This window comes from Kogia breviceps, chromosome 6, assembly GCF_026419965.1.
Source record: "Kogia breviceps isolate mKogBre1 chromosome 6, mKogBre1 haplotype 1, whole genome shotgun sequence".
In the NCBI taxonomy this organism is placed as follows: Eukaryota; Metazoa; Chordata; class Mammalia; order Artiodactyla; family Physeteridae; genus Kogia; species Kogia breviceps.
Genome location: NC_081315.1, coordinates 83,770,083 through 83,785,081, shown reverse-complemented (window position 1 = coordinate 83,785,081; position 14,999 = coordinate 83,770,083). Strand labels below are relative to the sequence as shown.

The 14,999-nt window shown below is 39.7% G+C and overlaps 1 protein-coding gene and 1 pseudogene across 6 annotated transcripts in view; one reads left to right on the top strand and one right to left on the bottom strand.

Annotated features, from left to right (window-relative positions):
• Positions 1–14,999, bottom strand: part of PDS5A (PDS5 cohesin associated factor A) — a 133,772-nt gene that overhangs the window by 96,758 nt on the left and 22,015 nt on the right. The gene's annotated exons all lie outside the window — the stretch shown is intronic.
• LOC131758690 (proline-rich protein 11 pseudogene) lies at positions 1,548–2,636 on the top strand (annotated as a pseudogene).

The following is a 14,999-nucleotide window of genomic DNA, read 5'->3' as shown; positions in this document are numbered from 1 at the left end:
GCTCCAGAGCCTGAGCCACAACTACTAAGCCCACGTGCCACAACTACTGAAGCCTGCGCACCTAGAGCCCGTGCTCTGCAACAAGAGAAGCCACTGCAATGAGAAGCCCACGCACCGCAACGAAGAGTAGCCTCCGCTTGCCACAACTAGGGAAAGCCCGTGCGCAGCAACGAACACCCAACACAGCCAAAAATAAAGAAATAAATAATTTAAATTGAATAGACTTGTGATTTAGTCAAAAACAAAAAAAAAGAGAAGGTGTGGGGAGGGGGATTGTTAATTGAAGAAATACAATGGGTTAATAGCAGGTCTAGGACTGATAATTAAATCCAGGTCTCAAGATTACTAATCTAATAGTTTCCAGGACACCATTTTAATTCTCACATGCTTTTACGTTATCAACATTTTTCTTATATTTTACTTGCTTATTCTCTGTCTTTCCTGCACTAGACTTAAGTTTTGCAAAGGCAATAAAATGCATTCATTTATGTAGTACCAGAATCTATAAAACTATGCCTTATACACAGTGCTCGGTATTTGCTGAATTATGAATAAACTGACTAGTTCAGACAATCTCTACATGTACACTAACCTTTCAAGAACAAAAATAAAATCCACATAAATACGTTAAGTTTTGGAGTTAAATAACCTTACAGTTTTTATATTAATATGGTGCTTCACTTTGTAAATATATACATGGACTGCCAGATTAGAATGAGCACTGAGGGACTTCCCTGGTAGCACAGTGGTTAAGAATCCACCTGTCAATGCAGGGGACACGGGTTCGAGCCCTGGTCCGGGAGGATCCCACATGCCGCGGAGCAACTAAGCCTGTGCACCACAACTACTGAAGCCCATGCACCTAGAGCCCGTGCTCCGCAACGAGACGCCCACGCACCGCAACAAAGAAGAGCCCCTACTCACTGCAACAGAGAAAGCCCGCACGCAGCAACGAAGACCCAACACAGCCAAAAATAAATAAAATAAAATAAATTTATTTAAAAAAGAATGAGCACTGATCTATTTGCCAATATGCACTCCTTTCTGGTTTCATATAATTATTTTTAACATAAATCCTTTTATCTAACGTACATTTGAGGTGAAACCTCAAATGAGAGAAGCAGGCGAGGCAGGGGTATAGTTAATGCATAAGCCATTAGAACTACAAAAATTAGGGTCCCTGGCAGTCCAGTGGTTAGGACTCCATGCTTCCACTGGATGGGGCATGGATTCGATCTCTGGTTGGGGAACTAACATCCTGTAAGCCGTGCGGTGTGTCCAAAAAAAACCCCAAAAAACAAAAAACACAATTACAAAAATTCTAAGTCTACCTAATACACATTCGATGATAATTTTAGAACTGTGCTCACATCAGAGCAACTTTGGAGCCTAAAGCTCAAAGTTCAAGTGACATAGTGACTAAATTATCACATTAATAGTATGTCTTGATTTTTTTAATTTAATTTAATTTTTTAAATTTTTCTTTATGGCGAGGGAGATGCCACTGCTGGGACTCCATCGAATCCCCGGACTCTTAGCCTAAAACCATGCCCAAGTTCAAGCAATGAAGAATAAAGCTAAAAGCCAAAGCGAAAAGATTTTTCAAAAGAAAAAAAGCCTCTCACTTTCAGTCTAAGCTAGTTACACCTACCCCTCCACCACCCTCACCAGAAAGAGTAGTTATTCCTTCAACAGATACACCTCTTAGCAGAAGCTGGCTAAGACCATCGTGGAACTTCAAATTTCCCAATTTTAAAGATGCAGTAAAGCTTTGGACAAATAGAGTATGGTCTACATACAACTGGTTTCAGAACTGCATGGCCCGGAGTTTGGAAGTTTTGAAAGACACCATCTTCCCATCCCGTTTCTGCCACCAAGAACTTCATAGTCTAAAACAACGGTTTCTCATTTTGGAAAATGAATTACACAAGCTCCAGGAAGCACTGAAGGCCGTCTCAGAAAATTCTTCCTGTCCAAGCTGTGGTCAGATGTGTCACATGAGTGGTAAACTTAAAAATGTGCCTGCACGTGCTCCAACCACCCCTGGAGACTCCGGGGCTTCATTTCCTGCCTCACTGCCACAGCCAGCCAGTCATCTTTTCCTCCGCCCCTGCCTCCACCTCCGCCTCCACCCCCTCTGCCTCCACCACAGACAGCACCTTTGCTGCTCAGAAAATCTGATCTCACTAAAGCACTTCAGGCTGGACCATTAAAAAAAAAGTGGACCCATGCAGATAACAGTTAAAGATCTACTGACTGTAAAATTAAAGAAGACACAGAGTTTTGATGAAAGGAGGAAGCTTGTACCATCACCAAAGGCACAGAATCCACTAGTTACTGTCTCTGACCCGTAGCGCGTTTCCCTGAAACTGAAGTCCAAAGTGTTACCAACTCGAGTTACAAACTTCTTCATTACTCCTGGTAAAAGGCAGTTAGATCTGTGGAAATTACTCAGAAAAGTCGATGTAGAAAGGAGCCCAGGTGGAACCCCACTTACCAATAAAGAAAATATGGAAACAGGAACTGGGCTGACCCCAGTAATGACCTAGGCCTTGAAGAGAAAGTTTCAGCTGGCTCACCCTAGAAGCCCAACTCAAACTATGCCGCCACTTTCTACAAGCAGCTTTGATGAATAAAATTGATGCCACCTCTGCCTGACTCCATATGATGATCCATAAAATATACAGATAATATTACCCCAATCCCTTTTTAAATGTGGTATGTATAAGTAATTATATTAATATATAATTGATTTGAAGAATTAAAATATGTATGGAGCCCATATATACTGTAGCAGAAAGTATTAGGATACTTTCTAGTTTACATGATCAATAATAGAACTCGGGCTTCCCTGGTGGCGCAGTGGTTGAGAATCCGCCTGCTGATGCAGGGGACACGGGTTCGTGCCCCGGTCCGGGAAGATCCCACATGCCGCAGAGCGGCTGGGCCCGTGAGCCATGGCCGCTGAGCCTGCGCGTCCGGAGCCTGTGCTCTGCAACAGGAGAGGCCACAACAGTGAGAGGCCCGCGTACCACAAAAAAAAAAAAAAAAAAAAAAAAAAAAAAAAAAAGAACTGATGGGAAAATGCAATCCCGGAAGTGATGTTTATCCTGGAACTACGCAATTTAGGTTGGGGAGGTTATTCAAGTTTAACTAGATAACTCTAATTTTTACTCTATAGGTGCAGTTATGACATTAAGAAAATAACCTGGTGCCCATTCATCTTGGGTATTCTCAGGTAATTGAAAAGCAAAGTATTTCAGCCTGTAAAGCTCATGCACTCATTAAGTGCTGCAAACTTAACCAAAAAAACAGACCCTCTAGGTTTTATTTCTGTTCCCTATAAGCAATTAAGAAGTGAAACCATCCCCCATTCAAACCTAACTGTTCCAAAAGAATTTGAAGCAAAAACTCCAATGTGACCTTAAAAATTAGAATATCATGGGACTTCCCTGGTGGTACAGTGGATGGGGCTCCACACTCCCAATGCAGGGGGCCCGGGTTCAATCCCTGGTCAGGGAACTAGATCCTGCATGCATGCTGCAACTAAGAGTTCACATACCGCAACTAAGGAGCCCGTGCTGCAACTAAGGAGCTGGAGAGCCAAAACTAAGGAGCCCTGGAGCCACAGCTAAGGAGCCTGCCTGCTGCAACTAAGACCCAGCATAACCAAAAAATTACATTAATTAATTAAAAAAAAATAGAATGTCCTTCCACTGTACCTACACTGTAAATTCCTTTAAAGAAAACTTCAGTATTCTTAAGTGCCCAGACTACTCTTCTCAAAAGTAAGTTACCTACATATTAATACAGTTGATAAAACTGTATAAATACCCTAATACTCCATACTCTAGGCCCTTATTACATCATACCTGATTTTAGTTTCTTTAAGTCTCAAAATCAAACCCAGAGGTTCTAAGTTACTCTTAAAACATCTATTTTAATGTTACCCCAATAAAACAATGGTTTCCCACTGATAATACCTTATGGCATTTAAAACATCATAATTTATAATTTTATCTTACTTTTATGTGTAGGTATGTGTATATATATTTATATATATAAATGTATATATTTATAATATGTAAATATAAAATGTTATTTTGATTTGCACTCTCCAATCAAACTAGGTTTATTCATTATCTTCAAAAAGCATCCTGAGCATCTTTACAGCTTTGCATAGGAAAGAGTTCAACACTTGGTGAAAAAATATGTGACTATGTCATAGAATTGCTTCTACCCCTCAGTACTCTTATTAAAATCTTACCTGCTCTTAAAATTTTGGTCCAAATTCTGCTTCCTCTTCTTGAAGCCCTGCTTGACCCACTCTAGTCTGAAAGGATTACTGACTCCTTTGAACTGAAAACACTGTACCAATTACAAAGCAATTATCTTACAGTGTCTCCTCGCTGTGGTTATTAGTATGAAAATTATGTGTTGTCCTCAAGAAGACTGTGATCTCCTAAGGGCTCTACATTTGTCTTATAAAGTAAGATATAAATGTATATTTTCTGAAGGAATGAAGCCTATTAGTGTACTTTTTGACATACTCTAGACTTCAGTGATTGATCAAGTCTGAGAACAGAAATCTACCTAAAATTCTGATTTGTCAATAGCTATGCAACCAATATATATTTCAAGACTAAGTGGTAATATTAAGATAAAACAAAAAATTAAAAATAGAACTATCATATGATCCAACAATTTCATTTCTGGGTATTTATCTAAAGAAAACAAAAACACTAACTTGAAAAGATATATGCACCCTCATGTTCATTGCAACTTTATTTACAATAGAAAAGATGTGGAAACAACCTAAATGTCCCCTGATGGATGAATGGATAAAGAAACTGTAAACTCTGTATACATACGTGTGTGTGTGTGTGTGTGTGTGTGTGTGTGTGTGTGTATGGAATATTATTCAGCCATTAGAAAAGAATGAAATCTTGCCACTTGCAACAACACTGATGGACTTAGAGGACATTACGTTAAGTGAAATAAATCAGACAGAGAAAGACAAATACCATATGATCCCTCTTATGTGTCAAATCCAAAAAACAAACAAACAAACAACAGAGTATCAATACAGCTACTTCAATTTTAACAAATTGAGTTACTCTATGGAAAAAACTCAATCACCTATTTTTCAAATAAACCAATAGAGCCTACTTGAAGATACAATTTGTTTTGTTACTCATATACTTAGTCAAGGTCACTATTCTTTAATGAGATAAGGTTATTATTTCATACCTAAACTGTGTGGTATAGAAAAGTTAGATGCTACACATTTCACTGCACTCTTCCTGAGAGCTAAACCAAATTATACACACACACACACACACACACACACACACACTTTTTTTTTTTTTTCGGTACTCGGGCCTCTCACTGTTGTGGCCTCTCCCCTTGCGGAGCACAGGCCCCGGACGCGCAGGCTCAGCGGCCATGGCTCATGGGCCCAGCCACTCCGCAGCATGTGGGATCCTTCCGGACCGGGGCACGAACCCGTGTCCCCTGCATCGGCAGGCGGACTCTCAACCACTGTGCCACCAGGGAAGCCTCACAAATTATATTTTAAAGACTCATTCTATCATCCCCAAAACATTTAACAAGCATATACTACAAAACTACACTTCACAAAGATTCCTGAAAGTTTCTGAATTACAAGAAACGTTTTACTCCATTTATTTCCACCTTCAAGATAAGCTGGTACTGCTAGAGTTCTAAAAATACCCTGAATACTAGGGTTCTAAAAATAACCTGGACACTGATTGTAAAAGAGACAGTCATCATGGAAGCTATTTTTAGCTTTAAGGGAAATTCATAAGGTCCTAAAACATTAGCCTTAAAGACTGAGGGTCTGACACTTTTCACTGAGGCTTCAGAGGTTCTGACTTTTGGTTTAATTTAACTAGAGATGTTCTCTAATTCCGAGTACTTGTGAGTAAAAAGGACAAAATGAGTGATGGCAACATGGCACAAATCGATGTTATTCTACAGTTTGATCCTCATAGAGAAAATTCACAATTCAAAAAGCATACTTTATAGGTGAATTATTTGTAATAGTACTAATGGCTAACATTTATTGATTTTTGCTATGTGCTGGGCATATTTCAAGTAACTTAAATGTACTATTAACCCATATAATACAATGATTCTTTGTGGGAGGCATTATTAACATACCCATTTAACAGATGAGAAAGTAATTTGCTCAAGGGCATAAAAACTCAAATCCAGGCAGTGTGGCTAATCACTCTTACCTACCTCTTGCCATTCTTAATCCATACATTATATATAGTATAGTATAATGAGTGGTTATCCAAAATTACTAGAGAAAAATAATGTATACATATAGAGAGAGTATACTATAGAAACTACACTATATTATAGTGCTAGAACTACTATATGTGGTTATGTTCCCAGGCCAGCTCATAAAGCCTACTTTTCTCACAATGTAGTTAGGTGAAGACTATGGTAGAAAATGTAGATGGGGGTACATGGCTGCTTAATAGATGCCTTTAATATATTAATCTAACTTTCCTTTTCCTTGATAAAGGTGGATCATTTGCCCTATTCTTAAAATGATCAATCATCATTTAAGGTCATTTTACTCAAAACATCAGAAAGATACATGCACCCCAATGTTCATAGCAGCACCCTTTACAATAGCCAGGACACAGAAACAACCCAAGTCCCCATCAACAGAAAAATGGCTTAAGAAGATGCCACGCACGTGCACGCACACACACACACACACACACACACACACACACACACACACACACACACACACACACAGAAATGTTATTCAGCCATAGAGAATGAAATATTGTCATTTATAGCAACATGCATGTATCTAGAGATTATGCTTAGTGAAATAAATCAGAGAAAGACAAATACTGTATGATATCACTTATATGTGGAATCCAAAAAGAATCTATATACAAAACAGCAACAGACTCATAGAAAACAAACTTTTGGTTACCAGAGAGGTGGTGGAGGGAGAAATCAGGAGTATGGGATTAACAGATACAGATACAAACTACAGATACAGTTTGTATTAACAGATACAAACTACTATACGTAACATATATAAGCAACAACATCTGTATAGCACAGGGAATTATACAATATCTTTTAATAAGCTATGATGGAATATAATCTACAAAAAAAGAAAATCCCACAGTGAAAAGCAGCTGGCTTTCCTTAAGGTTAAATGGATTAAGATTTGGACAAAAGAAGGAAAGGAATAATGAGGTTCAAGCACACAAGTGTGTGTGTGTATGTATATATATGTAAAAAACAGATGGAATTAATTATGGTTCAAGCAGTGAGAGCCAGAAAATAAGCAATAGGAAGTACAGGGAAATTCCCTAGGGGCAAGATTTAAAAGGGGTACAGTGGGAAAGACTAGATAGTGGCAGAGAAGCAGAATTGGGCAAAGTCTCCCTATTATCAGTTGCCCCAAAATACTTCTGCCCAGAAGAACTTGATGACTGCTAGAGAAAGGGAAAAACAAAAGCTGGTTCTTTGAAAAGAAACAAAATGGACAAACTTTTAGCTCGAATGATCAAGAAAAAAGAGAGAAGACTCAAATTACTAGATTCAGAAATGAAAGAGGGGCTATTACTACTGATCTTACTGAAACAAAAAGGATTATAAAGAAATTCTATGAACAATTATATTCCAATAAATTAGATAACTCAGATGAAGTGCATAAATTTCTAGAAAGACACAAACTACTGAAACTGACTTAAGAAACAGAACCTTATAATTTGTGAATCACTGTTGTATACCTGAAACTTACATAATATTGTAAATCAGCTATACTTCAATTAAAAAAATAGAAAATATGAATAAACCTATAACAAAGGAAGAGATTGAATTAACAATCAAAAAACAGAAACAAAGAAAAGCCCAGGCCCAGATGGCTTTATTGCTGAATTGTACTGAACATGTAAATACCAATTTTCCCAGAAGTCTTCCCAACAATGAAAGATGGTAAAACACCTCCAACTTATTTTATGAAGTCAGTATTAACCTGATTCCAAAAGTAGACAAAAATATCACAAGAAAACTACAGACCAGTATCTCTTATGACTATGAATGCAAAAATCTTCAACAGCATCCTAGCAAACCAAATCTTCAACAGATAAAAAGAATTCTATTATGACCAAGTGAGATTTATGCCAAGAATGCTGTGTTGGTTTAACATTTGAAAATCAATTAATGTAATACATTGTATCAGTAGAATAAAAAATAACAATCACATGATGCTTAATGGAGGCAAAAAAGCATTTCACAAAATCTGACACCCTTTGATGATAAAAATACTCAAGAAACTAAGAATAGAAGGGAAAATCCTCAGCAAGATAAAGGGCATTCATGAAAAATCCAGTCAATATCATACTTCAAGGTGGAAAACTGGACGTTTAAGATTAGGAACAAGACAAGGATGTCTGCTTTCACCACTCCTGTTTGACATTATACTGAAGGTTCTAGCCAGGGCAGCTGGACAAGATAAAGACATAAAAGGCATCTATTAGAAAAGAAGTAAAGTTATCTCTATTCACAGATTACATGATTTTGCACATAAAAACTCCTTCTAAGGAATTCATTAAAACCAATTAGAACTAATAAGTTTAGCAAAGTTGCATAATACAAGATCAATATACAAAAATCAATTAAATTTCTGAATACTTGGAATGAAAAATTTGAAAATGAAATTAAGAAAACAATTCCATTTACAATGGCACTAAAAGAATAAATTATATTAGGAATAAATTTAACAAAAGAAGTGTAAAACTTATAGTCTGAAAACTACAAACACTGCTGAAAGAAATCAAAGATCTAAATAAATGAAGAAACATCCCACGTTCATGGACTGGAAGACTTTGCATTGTTAAGATGGCAGTAGTCCCCAAACTGATATAGAGATTCAATGCAATCCTCTTCAGAATCCAAGCTGACTTCTTTGTAGAAGGTGACATGCTGATTCTAAAGTTCATGCAATATAATTAATCCTGAGAAAGAACAAAGTAGGAGGATTCACATTTCCTGATTTCAAAACTTACTGCAGGGCTTCCCTGGTGGCGCAGTGGTTGAGAATCCGCCTGCTGATGCAGGGGACACGGGTTCGTGCCCCGGTCCGGGAAGATCCCACATGCCGCTGAGTGGCTGGGCCCGTGAGCCATGGCCGCTGAGCCTGGGCGTCCGGAGCCTGTGCTCCGCAATGGGAGAGGCCACAACAGTGAGAGGCCCGCAAAAACAAAACAAAACAAAACAAAACAAAAAACTTACTGCAAAGCAACAGCAATTAATATGGTGTATAAAGTTCTCATCACAGACCCCTGTGGAAGACAGCTGAGTAGAAGGACTTGTGGTCACCTCCTCTTGCGAGAGCACCGAAATCACAACTGCTGAACAACCACTGACAGGAGGACACTGTAACTCACCAAAAAAGATACCCCACATCCAAAGATAAAGGAGAAACTGCAATGAGATGGTAGGAGGGGCACAATCACGATAAATCAAATCCCAAAGCCATGGGTCAGCGACCCACAAACTGGAGAATAATTATACTACAGAAGTTTTCCCACTGGAGTGAAGGTTCTGAGCCCCCATGTCAGGCTTCCCAGCCTGGGGGTTCAGCAACAGGACTAGGAATCCCCAGGGAATCTGCCAGTGGGATTTTACTGCAGGACTTCCACAGGACTGGGGAAAACAAAGTTCTCATCACAAGGAAAAGAAACATTTAAAAAATCTATACAAGATGATGGATGTTAACTAAACTTACCGTGGTAATCATTTCACAATATATGTAAATCATGTGGTACATCTCAAACTTATACAATGCTGTATGTCAATTATATCTCAATAAAACTTGGGGGGAAAAGTGTAGTACTGGGCACAAGGACAGACTTACAAACCAGTGGAACAGAATTAAGAGTCCAAAAAGAAACCCATACAGCAATGGTCAACTAATTTTCAACAAACGTTCCAAAGCCATCCAATGGGGAAAGAATAGCCCTTTCAATAAATGGTGCTGGAACAACCAGACATCCACACGCAAAAGAATGAACTTGGACCCTTACCTCAAACCATATACAAAACAAATTTTGACCAATTTAAATTTTTGAACAATTTGACCAAAACAGATTAAGGACCTAAATGTAAGAGCTAACACTATAAAACTCTTAGAAGAAAACAGTCATATATCTTTGTGACCTTAATTTAGGCAATGGTTTCTTAGATATGATACCAAAAGTGTGAAAAGAAAAACCAAAATAGATAAATTGGACTTCATCAAGATAAAAAACATTTGTACTTCAAAGGACATCACCAAGAAAGTGAAAAGACAACCCACAGAAGAAAATTCTTGCAAATCATGTAACTGATAAGGAACTCATATCCAGAATATTTATATATATGAAACACTTAAAATTCAATAAGAAGACAAATAACCCAATTTAAAATGGAAGAAGGATCTGAATAGATATTTCTCCAAAAAAGATACACAAATGAGGGCTTCCCTGGTGGCACAGTGGTTGGGAGTCCACCTGCCGATGCAGGGGACACTGGTTCATGCCCCGGTCTGGGAAGATTCCACATGCCGCAGAGCGGCTAGGCCCGTGAGCCATGGCCACTGAGCCTGCGCTTCCGGAGCCTGTGCTCCGCAACGGGAGAGACCACAACAATGAGAGGCCCCCGTACCGTATTAAAAAAAAAAAAAAAAAAAACACAAATGGCTAATAAGCACATGAAAAGATTCTTGACATCATTAGTTATCAGGAAAATGCAAATTAAAACTACAATAAAACACCACTACACATCCACTAGGTTGGCTAGAATCAAAAAGTCAATTACACAGATAAGAAAATTATAAGTGTTGATGAGGATGTGAAGAAATTGGAATCCTCATACACTACTGATGAGAATATAAAATGGTGCACTTTGGAAAAGTTTGTCAGTTCCTTAAATGAGTTACACATGACATAACAATTAAGTAAAAATGTCTACACTAAAACTTGTACATGAATATTTATAGCAGCATTATTCCTAATAGCCAAAAGGTGGAGTCAACCCAAATGTCCATCAACTGATGAATGGATAAACAAAATTTCATACATCCACACAACGGCATATTATTTGGCTGTAAAAAGGAATGAAGTACTGATGCTACAAAATGGATGAACCTTGAAAACATTATCTTAAGTTAAAGAAACCAGTAATGAAAGACCAACATGTTATATAATTCCAATTATATGATATGTGCAAATCAGGGAAATGTACAGGACAGAAAGCAATTTAGTGATTACTTAGGGCTGGAGGGGCAGATGGGAATGACAGCTAAAGGGCAGGTGGTTTCTTTTCCAGAAGATAAAATTGCTCTAGGGCAGGGGTCCCCAACTCCCATTAGGAACTGGGCCACACAGCAGGAGGTGAATGGCAGGCAAACGTTCGAAACTTCATCTGTATTTACAGCTGGCTCCCGATTGCTCGCATTACCACCTGAGCTCCGCCTCCTGTCAGATCAGTGGCGGCATTAGATTCCGAGTGCGAACACTACTGTGAACTGCGCGTGTGAGGGATCTAGATTGCGTGCTCCTTATGAGAATCTAATGCCTGATGATCTGAGGTGGAGCTGAGGCGGTGATGCTAGCACTGGGGAGTGGCTGCAAATACAGATTATCATTAGCATCATGAGACTTCACCTTCCAATGCAGGGGGTGTGGGTTTGATCCCTGGTTGGGGCGCTAAGACCCCCCAAGCCTCACGGCCAAAAATATCAAAACATAAAGCAGAAGCAATACTGTAACAAATGCAATTAAAAAAGAGTTTAAAAATCGTCCACATCAAAAAAAAAAATCTTAAAAAAAAAGAAAAATCATATCAGTGAGTGGCAAGTGACAGTTAAGCTGCATCTGGTGGCAGGCTTTACAGTGGCAAGTAAGTGGATGTACTTCAATTGTACAGCTGCATGTGGTGGAAGGCTTTAAGTCAGAATCCGACACTTATTTTAGTCAGTGCGTGGCCCACCATTATTTTATTTACCACTTCCATCCAATGCCTCTTTCCCACACTGTACACTTGTCCCAGTCAGTTTGGTAAGCCCACAAGCTAACCCTAGCCAAAATGAGTAAAAATCAAACACCACTGGAGAGCTTCTTTGAAAAGTGGGAAAGACCCAATGATGAGACAGCAGAAGACTCTAAGACTGCCAACAAAAAAACCCCTGCATTTAAAAGAAAATACCGGGCTTCCCTGGTGGTGCAGTGGTTGAGAGTCCGCCTGCCGATGCAGGGGACACGGGTTCGTGCCCCGGTCTGGGAGGATCCCACATGGCTCTCCCCGTGAGCCATGGCCGCTGAGCCTGCGCGTCCGGAGCCTGTGCTCCGCAACGGGAGAGGCCACAACAGTGAGAGGCCCGCATACCGCAAAAAAAAAAAAAAGAAAAAAAAGAAAATACCAAGAGTCCTACTTAAATAACGGGTTCACTGCAACAGGTGATTCGCTTTCTCCAAGCCCGCTTTGTATAACATGTGGCGACCGGCTACCCAACGAAGCCATGAAACCTTCAAAACTGCTTTGCCACACGGAGACCAAGCACCCTGCATTAAAAGACAAGCCTTTCGAATTGTTCAAAAGAAAAAAAAATGTGAACACAAAGAATAGAAGCAATTATTGAAGGCCAAAACTTCATCAAATGTGTCTGCACTGAGAGCATCATTCTTAGTGGCTAACCACATTGCTAAAGCTAAGAAGCCCTTTACTATCGGTAAACCATTGATCCTGCCTGCTGCTAAGGACATTTGTCATGAACTTTTAGGAGAGGCTGTGGTTTCAAAGGTGGCACATGTTCCTCTTTTGGCTAGCACCATAACTAGACAAATTGATGAAATAGCAGGATACTGAGGCACAATTGTTAGAGAGGATTAATGAGTCACCATGGTACGCAATCCAAGCTGACGAGTCTACCGATGTTGACAACAAGGCAACAATGCTTGTTTTTGTGATATATATTTTTCAGGAGGATGTGCCTGAGGATATGTTATGTGCACTTTTGTTGCCAACCAACACCACAGCTGCAGAGCTATTCAAGTCTTTGAATGATTACATATCAGGAAAACTGAACTGGTCATTTTGTGTCGGTATATGCATGGACAGAGTGGCTGCCGTGACTGGATGGCTTTTCTGGTTTTACTACTCGGGTCATAGAGGTCGCTTCTGAATGTGAGTGTACACGCTGTGTCATCCATAGAGAAATGCTGGCCAGCCGAAAAATGTCACCTGAACTTAACGACATTTTACAGGATGTGATTAAAATTATCAACCACGTTAAAGTACATGCCCTTAACTCACATCTGTTTATGCAGCTCTGTGAGATGGCTTTCTAAAGGTAGATCACTGCACAGAGTTTTTGAGTTAAGAGAGCCACTCCAGAGATTTCTTTTAGAAAAAGTCACCAGTGGCAGCACATTTCAGTGACAAAGAGTGGGTCACAAAACTTGCTTACTTGTGTGACATATTCAACCTGCTCAATGAACTCTATCTGTCACTTCAGGGAAGAATGACAACTGTGTTCAAGTTGGCAGATAAAGTGGCTGCATTCAAAGCCAAACTGGAATTACGGGGGCGACGAGTGAACATTGGGATTTTTGACATGGTTCAAACATTAGCAGAGATTTTGAAAGAGACTGAGCCAGGGCCTTCTTTCTCCCAGCTGGTACATCATCATCACCTATCTCAGCTTTCAGAAGAGTTTGAGCATTACTTCCCAACCACAAAAGACCCCTGGAACTGGGAAGAAATGGATCTGCGACCCATTTGTGAATAAGCCAGGTGAATCGACTTTGTCCGTGCAAGAAGAGGATCAACTGCTTGAGATGGCAAATGACGGTGCCCTTAAAAATATGTTTGAAACAACTTCAAATCTCCATACCTTCTGGATTAAAGTCAAGGTGGAATTTCCTGAGATTGCCACAAAAGCACTGAAAAGCCTGCTTCGATTTACAACATCCTATCTTTGTGAAGCAGGGTTTTCTGTAGTGACAGCAGCCAAAATGAGATTACAGAGTAGACTGGACATAAGCAAGACACTTCGGGTGTCACTGTCTCCCATCATCCCAGATGGGACCATCTAGTTGCAGGAAAACAAGCTCAGGCCTCCCACTGATTCTGCATTATGGGGAGTTGTATAATTATTTCATTATATATTAAAATGTAATAATAATAGAAATAAAGTGCACCATAAAAGTAATGCACTTGAATCATCCCGAAACAATTCCCTTGCCATCCGTGGAAAAACTGTCTTCCACAGAACAGTCCCTGGTGCCAAAAAGGTTGGGGACTGCTACTCTAGGGAATTCCCTGGCTGTCCAGTGGTTAGGACTCCGCACTCTCACTGCTGAGGGTGTGGGTTCAATCCCTGGTTGGGGAATTAAGGTCTCGCAAGCCACACATCGCAGGTTGTACACTTTAAATAGGTGAATTGCATGGTATACGAATTACCTCTCAATAAGGATTTTTTTTAAAAAAGACAATACAGATTAATAAAAATGAACTAGAGAGGACTTCCCTGATGGCACAGTGGTTAAGAATCCACCTGCCAGTGCAGGGGACACAGGTTCGATCCCTGGTCCAGGAAGATCCCACATACCGCAGAGCAACTAAGCCCGTGAACCACAACTACTGAGCCTGCATGCCACAACTACTGAAGCCCGCACGCCTAGAGCCTGAGCTCCGCAACAAGAGAAGCCACCGCAATGAGAAGCCCGTGCACTTCAACGAAGAGTAGCCCCCGCTCACTGCAACTAGAGAAAGCCCCCGCACAGCAATGAAGACCCAACGCAGCCCAAAATAAATGAATAAATAAATAAATTTACTTTAAAAAATGAACTGGAGAGATAAAAGCCTCACATCTTTCCACAAAAATATTCTTTTAAATGTTAAGGTCCATTTAAGGCAATGAAAAAGGTTCAACTGAGAGAGCTGTGATT